Genomic DNA, 9,047 nt, shown 5'->3' with positions numbered 1-9,047 from the left:
CTAATTTTTGTTCATAATCATGTGATTGGGTTTCCTTAGATGATGCTTCAGTTCTGTAATAAAGATCATGTATGTGCTTTTTTAGTTGATGAGTATGTTTCTTGTTGATAATGTGTATGTTTTTGAAGCGTCCCCAATCCTCTGGGACTCAAATGTGATACAATTACTAGTCCCAGGAGGCTAGTAAACACATTTATACATCAGATAGATTCAAATCTGCTTAAACGAGACAAACATATAAAGGTGGCGATCAACTTTAAGAGTTGGTCCACAACTCGGGACATAACATCAGAGTGGGGCTAAAGCAGCCCGATATACGCAGCGAAGCAATTCAGCGGTCCAACAGCCACAGGCAAGGTTGGGAACAGTCATAACTCTTACCCGATCTCCTTTTCTGAAAAACAATAAATAAGCAAGGGTGAGTACAAACGTACTCAGCAGCCCACCTTCACCCGCGGAATGGGGAAATCAGATATAATGCATGGAATATGTGGAGCTCAGGATATTTTGCAGAAACAACAATATTTTATGCAGGGTTGTTTTGTAAAATATTTTGTATTTTTCAAAGCGCATCATCTCCCAAAGGAGCAGGAAGTTTTTTTTCAATATAGAACAAAATCCCCTGGACTAAACCATCCAGGTATCTCAGCAGTTTCCCACTGGTTTTTATTTTCAAAAACAACTACTGGACTTCCCGTCCACCATAGCTCACGGCTCAACCGTCGGACCTTTTAAAACCCACATTTCTCAAAATCATCTCTCTTTTTTTGGAAAACAAAACACTAATTGTCATACCACACCAGACTCGTCCATACCAGTGGACATGGACTATTCGAATAGGTTCGAACTCTGCGCAGAGGTGTACACTTTACCCACTAGTCCGACTCTACGATCTCATAGCTAGTGAGACCCAAAACCGAATCTCTTTCTTTCCTCACATGTCCTTACCTTAGCGGTTATACCGGAAGGAGTCAGGCCACCGCCATGTCCAAACCGGACAAAACATTCCCCCTCCTTATCCTCCCGGTGCTCCCTAGCCTTCATAACCCTGGGGTTTGAACCGTACGAGTTTAGAATCGGATATCTTAAGTGCAACAACTCTCAGATCTTATGATAATATGATGATGACACAAACTTACACTTTTATCAAGAATGCTATAGAAGAATCTCGTAGAGAACTATAGATGAGAATAGTGACACAACCATGACGTGATGTTAGGATTTAGTGAAGTCAGATGCAAATTATATAAGCGGCTGTTATTCTCTTATAAACCTACATGACCCTCTAGGGTACACTAATTCTTAAGAATCTAGGCCCTGTTTAATTCTGGGTGACTAAAGTTTAGTGAACTTTAGTCGCTTTTAATCACTAAAGAAGCAAATAAGGTAACTAAAAAAGGTGACTAAAGTTTAGTCATCTAGTCTCCAAGAGGGTGACTGTGACTAAGGGCTTGTTTGGGAGCAAAGGGAATGAAGAGGATTGGAGAGGCTAAATCCCTTTCTATTCCCCTTCTCCCACACAAAACCTAAAGTGGAATTTTTTACCACACTTGCTCTCCCCTCTTTACTGCCCTTGCTACCTGAGCCCTACCCTTTCCTTCCTCCGCGAACCTGCCCTCCCCTTTCCTTCCTCTAAGCGATGCCGCCACCAGAACCACTGACCTGCTGCCACTAAAGCGTCGTATTTTGTCATCTCGTCATCGGATCCATCTCCTCCTCGCCGGAACCTTGGCCTTCTCACCGGAACCATCACCTCCATGCTGGATTCGTCGTCCCCTCATCATGTCCTCGTTATCCAGGTTCATCACGCAGCAACCCTCCTTTCCTCCCTGCTCGATCTTGTCCCTCACATTTTGTGGCTAGGGTTCTTCCTCCCCATTTTGATCCATCTACTCTCACTGGATCTGCCATCCAATTCCTTTCATTCTCGTGGCCTATCGCTACCACTTCGCTATGGCAAACACAGGTGACGGGTATCGTGACTTCTTTTCTCAGGATACATCTACTCAGGATGATTCCTGAGAGCACCTAGAGGGGGGGTGAATAGGTGATCCTGTAAAAACTTGAAACGTAATCCACAAAGCTTGATTAGGAGTTAGCACAGTAAAGCCAAGTGGCTAGAGAGGAGTTCTTGCAAAACACAATAACCACAAGAAGATCAACACAGATAGGCACAGTGATTTATCCCGTGGTTCGGCCAAGTCCAACACTTGCCTACTCCACGTTGTGGCGTCCCAACGGACGAGGGTTGCACTCAACCCCTCTCAAGCGGTCCAAATAGAGATGGCAATGGGTAAATACCCACCGGGTATTACTACCCCATACCCATACCCACGACACAAAAATAACCCCATCGGGTCACCCATATACACTGGCGGGTATGGATTTACCCCCATACCCATACCCATGTGGGTATGGGTCACCCATCGGGTCACCCTGTACCCACAAAAATTAAACAACTATCAAAATATTATACTATACAAATGTCAAGTATATCTATATAAATACCATTACAAATTTTTCTAGCATCATTTAATCATCCATTCAACACACCAAAGATAATTGGATAAAGTAGTAACACTATGATAGTACTACATAGCACATTACATGTTCCATTACATGGTCATTAAATTGTTGTTAAATAGTAAAAAAGTTGGATGACTAAAGTCCAAGTTCATGCTTCGGATAAGTTTATATTGGGTATTTTATACCCACGGGTTAACGGGTATGGGTGAAGGCGGAACGTTCTAATACCCGTTTACCCATTGGGTGAAGATTTTTCCCAATAACAGACCCACAGGTAGAATATTTAGCCCACATACATACCCTAATGAAGTAAATACCCATCAGGTATCGGGTCGCGGGTACCCATTGCCATCTCTAGGTCCAAAGACCCACTTGAATACCACGATGTTTTGCTTTGTTTACTATATCCCGCTTGCGAGGAATCTCCACAACTTGGAGCCTCTCGCCCTTACAATTTGATGTTCACAAAGAAGCACAGAAGTAAGGATGGGATGAGCAACGCACTCAAGACACAAAATCATAGCACAACACGCACACAAGTCACAATTCGAGCTCACAACACAACCCGAAGAGTTCTCTACTCAAATGGAGCTCTAGTTGCTATCACAAAGAATCAAATGCGCGAAATTGGAGTCTTGGTGCTTAGGAATGCTTAGAGAATGCTTGGTGTACTCCTCCATGCGTCTAGAGGTCCCTTTTATAGCCCCAATACAGCTAGGAGCCGTTGAGAGCATTCCAGGAAGACAATTCTTGCCTTCTGTCGTCTGGCGCACCGGACAGTCCGGTGCACCACCGGACACTGTCCAGTGCGGATTTCTTTCCTATTTTAGCGCAGCCGACCGTTGGAGATTCAGAGCCGTTGGCGCATCGGACATTGTCCGGTGCACACCGGACAGTCCGGTGCCCCCTTCTGACCGTTGGTTCTGCCACGCGTCGCGCGCGGATTACGCGGCCGACCGTTGGCCCGGCCGACTGTTGGCTCACCGGACAGTCCGGTGCACCACCGGACAGTCCGGTGATTTATAGCCGTACGCCGCCGACGAAACCCGAGAGCAGCCAGTTCGCCAGAGCCAGCCTGGCGCACCGGACACTGTCTGGTGCACCACCGGACAGTCCGGTGCACCCAGACTGCGCAGAGTCTTGGCTGCTCAGCCAAGTCTTTTCCAAATTGGTCTTTTCCTGTTTCTAGCACTTAGACACAATACATTAGCCTCCAAAACAATGTACTAAGTCTTAGAAACATACCTTTACTCTTGATTTGCACTTCTTAAGTCTTTGGCACAAATATTACTCAAAGCATTTGTTTGGAGCACTTAATCACCAAAATCTTATAGAAATGTCCCAAGGGTACATTTCCCTTTCAATCTCCCCCTTTTTGGTGATTAATGCCAACACAACAAAAAGCAACTAAAAGAAGTGCAACATCAATTCAAATGAGAACACAAATTTGTTTTGATTCAAATTTGGCATATATGGATCATTCTTTACCACCACTTGGTTTGTTTTTGAAAATCAAACTCAATTTCCTATCTCTAAGTCAAACACACTTATTGAGACATAAAGAGATGTATTTCAAGAGAAATTGATCAAAGTTTCAAAAACTCCCCCTTTTTCCCAAAATCTAACATTCTCCCCACAAGAGACCAACTTTTGACAAAAAGAGACAATAAGAGGATTTTGACAAAAGCTTCAAAATTCTCAAGTGGTAGCTGATCCATTTCTTGCTTTGGCCCTTAATTTCTCCCCCTTTGGCATCAAGCACCAAAACGGGATCATTTTTGGCCCTTGAACCCCATTGCCTCACCAAAATCTTCAATTAAGAGTAAAAAGGCAATAAGAGCATGGAGATGAACTTGGAATAAGTTACCCTCTCATCGGAGTGCAGTGGAAGTCTTGCATGGTCCAAGTCCACCTTTTCCCTTTCAATTCACCTTTGAGACTAAATCAAGAAAACTCAAGCACATGGTTAGTCTCATGGGGTCAAGTTGTAGCAGGCCTCCCCCTAAATAAGTGCATCACTTGCAAATGGACTTGTGAGGTCCGGGGATCATGAGTACAACTTGAGCACCATTAATAAACAACAATATGCATAAAGGAACATGATCAAAGGCATAAAACACATGTATGCTATAAATCAATCCAGGTTCCGCTAATCTAAGACATTTAGCTCATTACGCAGCCTGCAAAAGGTCGACTCATCTAGAGGCTTGGTAAAGATATCGGCTAGCTGGTTCTCGGTGCTAACATAAAACACTTCGATATCTCCCTTTTGCTGGTGGTCTCTCAAAAAGTGATGTCGGATGTCTATGTGCTTTGTGCGGTTGTGTTCAACAGGATTATCCGCCATGCGGATAGCACTCTCATTATCACATAGGAGTGGGACTTTGCTCAGATTGTAGCCAAAGTCCCTGAGGGTTTGCCTCATCCAAAGTAGTTGCGCGCAACACTGTCCTGCGGCAACATACTCGACCTCAGCGGTGGATAGGGCAACGGAAGTTTGTTTCTTAGAACTCCACGACACCAGGGACCTTCTTAAGAATTGGCACGTCCCTGATGTACTCTTCCTATCGACCTTACATCCAGCATAGTCAGAGTTTGAATATCCAATCAAGTCAAAGGTAGACCCCTTTGGATACCAGATCCCGAAGCACGGCGTAGCGACTAAATATCTAAGAATTCGCTTAACGGCCACTAGGTGGCACTCCCTTGGATCGGATTGAAATCTAGCACACATGCATACGCTAAGCATAATATCCGGTCTACTAGCACATAAATAAAATAAAGACCCTATCATAGACCGGTATGCCTTTTGATCAACGGACTTACCTCCTTTGTTGAGGTCGACGTGTCCGTCGGTTCGCATTGGAGTCTTTGCGGGCTTGGCGTCCTTCATCCAAAACCACTTTAGCAAGTCTTGTGTGTACTTCGTTTGGGAGATGAAGGTGCCGTCCTTGAGTTGCTTCACTTGGAACCCAAGGAAGTAGTTCAACTCACCCATCATCGACATCTCGAATTTCTGCGTCATCACCCTGCTAAACTCCTCACAAGACTTTTGGTTAGTAGACCCAAATATTATGTCATCGACATAAATTTAGCACACAAATAAGTCACCATCACAAGTCTTAGTAAAAAGAGTTGGATCGGCTTTCCCAACCTTGAAAGCATTAGCAATTAAAAAGTCTCTAAGGCATTCATACCATGCTCTTAGGGCTTGCTTAAGTCCATAGAGCGCCTTAGAGAGCTTACACACGTGGTCGGGGTACTGTTCATCCTCAAAGCCAGGGGGTTGCTCCACGTACACCTCCTCCTTGATTGGCCCGTTGAGGAAAGCGCTCTTCACATCCATTTGGAACAACCGGAAAGAATGGTGAACAGCATAGGCTAATAATATGCGAATTGACTCTAGCCTAGCCACAGGAGCAAAAGTCTCCTCAAAGTCCAAACCTGCGACTTGGGCATAACCTTTTGCCACAAGTCTAGCCTTGTTCCTTGTCACCACTCCGTGCTCGTCTTGTTTGTTGCAGAACACCCACTTGGTTCCCACAACGTTTTGCTTGGGATGAGGCACCAGTGTCCAAACTTCATTTCTCTTGAAGTTGTTGAGCTCTTCCTGCATGGCCAACACCCAGTCCGGATCTAGCAAGGCCTCTTCTACCCTGAAAGGCTCAATAGAAGAGACAAAAGAGTAATGCTCACAAAAATTAACTAATCTAGAGCGAGTAGTTACTCCCATGCTAATATCACCTAAAATTTTGTCGATGGGATGATTCCTTTGAATCGTCGCTCGAACTTGAGTTGGAGGTGCCGGTTGTGCTTCTTCCTCCATTACATGATCATCTTGTGCTCCCCCTTGATCACATGCCTCCTCTTGATGAACCTGTTCATCGTCTTGAGTTGGGGGATGCACCATTGTTGAGGAAGATGGTTGATCTTGCTCTTTTTGTTCCTGTGGCCGCACATCTCCAATCGCCATGGTGCGTATTGCGGCCGTTGGAACGTCTTCTTCATCTACATCATCAAGATCAACAACTTGCTCTCTTGGAGAGCCATTAGTCTCATCAAATACAACGTCGCTAGAGACTTCAACCAAACCCGATGATTTGTTGAAGACCCTATACGCCTTTGTATTTGAGTCATAACCTAACAAAAACCCTTCTACAGCTTTGGGAGCAAACTTAGAATTTCTACCTTTCTTCACTAGAATGTAGCATTTACTCCCAAATACACGAAAGTATGAAACATTGGGTTTGTTACCGGTTAGAAGCTCATACGAAGTCTTCTTGAGGAGGCGATGAAGGTACACCCGGTTTATGGCGTGGCAAGCCGTGTTCACGGCTTCCGACCAGAACCGCTCGGGCGTCTTGAATTCTCCAAGCATTGTCCTCGCCATGTCTATGAGCGTCCTGTTCTTCCTCTCTACCACACTGTTTTGCTGTGGTGTGTAGGGAGCAGAGAACTCGTGCTTGATTCCTTCCTCCTCAAGGTACTCCTCCACTTGAAGGTTCTTGAACTCGGACCCATTGTCGCTCCTTATCTTCTTCACCTTGAGCTCAAATTCATTTGAGCTCTCCTTAGGAAGCGCTTGAGGGTCCCTTGGGTTTCAGGTTTATCCTGCAAAAAGAATACCCAAGTGAAGCGGGAAAATCATCAACTATAACAAGACCATACTTACTTCCTCCTATGCTTAGATAGGCGACGGGTCCGAAGAGGTCCATATGAAGCAGCTCCAGGGGTCTTGATGTGGTCATCACGTTCTTGCTGTGATGAGCATTTCCCACTTGTTTACCTGCTTGACAAGCTGCACAAGGTCTATCTTTTTCGAAAGTAACATTTGTTAGACCTATCACATGTTCTCCCTTTAGAAGTTTGTGAAGGTTCTTCATCCCCACATGTGGTAAGCGGCGATGCCACAGCCAGCCCATGCTAGTTTTAGCAATTAACATGCATCTAGACCGGCCTCCTCTCTTGCAAAATCAACTAAATAGAGTTTGCCGTCTAATACACCCTTAAAAGCTAATGAACCATCACTCCTTCTAAAGACAGACACATCTACGTTTGTGAATAAGCAATTGTATCCCATATTACAAAGTTGACCACAGACAACAAGTTATATCCAAGTGACTCAACTAAGAACACATTAGAAATAGAGTGCTCGGATGAAATAGCAATCTTTCCTAGTCCTTTGACGTTGCCTTGATTCCCGTCACCGAATATGATTGAGTCTTGGGAATCTTTGTTCTTGACGTAGGAGGTGAACATCTCCTTCTCCCCCATCATGTGGTTTGTGCATCCGCTGTCGATAATCCAGCTTGATCCCCCGGATGCATAAACCTGCAAGGTAAATTAGGCTTGGGTCTTAGGTACCCAACTCTTGTTGGGTCCTACAAGGTTAGTAACAATAGCCTTAGGGACCCAAATGCAAGTTTTATCTCCCTTGCATTTTGCCCCTAATTTCCTAGCAATCACCTTCTTATCCTTTCTACAAATAGCAAAGGAAGTATTGCAAGCATGATAAATTGTAGAAGGTTCATTAATTTTCCTAGGAACATTAGCAACATTTCTCCTAGGCATATGATGAATGATATTTCTTCTAGGCATATCTCTACCATGCACATAGGAAGAACTTGAAGCAAACATTGCATTTGAATCATAAGCATTACAACTCCTACCATAATGAGCATTTATAGAATATTTCTTATTACCATAAATGAAAGCATGATTCTTTTGACTACTATTAGACATAGGAGCCTTCCCTTTCTCCTTAGCGGGAATGGGAGCCTTATGACTTGTTAAGTTCTTGGCTTCTCTCTTAAAGCCAAGCCCATCCTTAATTGAGGGGTGTCTACCAATAGTGTAGGCATCCCTTGCAAATTTTAGTTTGTCAAATTCATTCTTGCTAGTCTTAAGTTGGGCATTAAGACTAGCCACTTCATCATTTAACTTTGCAATAGAAACTAGGTGTTCACTACAAGCATCACCATCAAAATCTTTACACCTATTGCAAATTACAACATGTTCTACACAAGAGTTAGATCTATTTGCTACTTCTAGTTTAGCATTTAAATCATCATTTACACTTTTTAAACTAGAAATGATCTCATGGCAAGTAGATAGTTCACAAGAAAGCATTTCATTCCTTTTGACTTCTAAAGCAAGAGATTTTTGCGCCTCTACAACTTTATCATGTTCTTCATACAAAAGATCCTCTTGCTTTTCTAACAATCTATTCATGTCATTCAAGGCATCGATTAATTCATTAATCTTATCAATCTTAGTTCTTTCTAAGCCCTTGAACAAACTAGCATAATCTATTTCATCATCGCTAGATTCATCATCACTAGAAGAAGCATAAGTAGTCTTTCGAGTGTTTACCTTCTTCTCCTTTGCCATGAGGCAAGTGTGATGCTCATTGGGGAAGAGGGACGATTTGTTGAAGGCCGAGGCGGCGAGTCCTTCGTTGTCGGAGTCGGATGACGAACAATCCGAGTCCCACTCCTTGCCAAGGTGTGCCTCACCCTTAG

This window comes from Zea mays, chromosome 1 (genome assembly GCF_902167145.1).
Source record: "Zea mays cultivar B73 chromosome 1, Zm-B73-REFERENCE-NAM-5.0, whole genome shotgun sequence".
In the NCBI taxonomy this organism is placed as follows: domain Eukaryota; kingdom Viridiplantae; phylum Streptophyta; class Magnoliopsida; order Poales; family Poaceae; genus Zea; species Zea mays.
The sequence above is the reverse complement of the archived record's forward strand: the minus strand, read 5'-3'. Positions refer to the sequence as shown.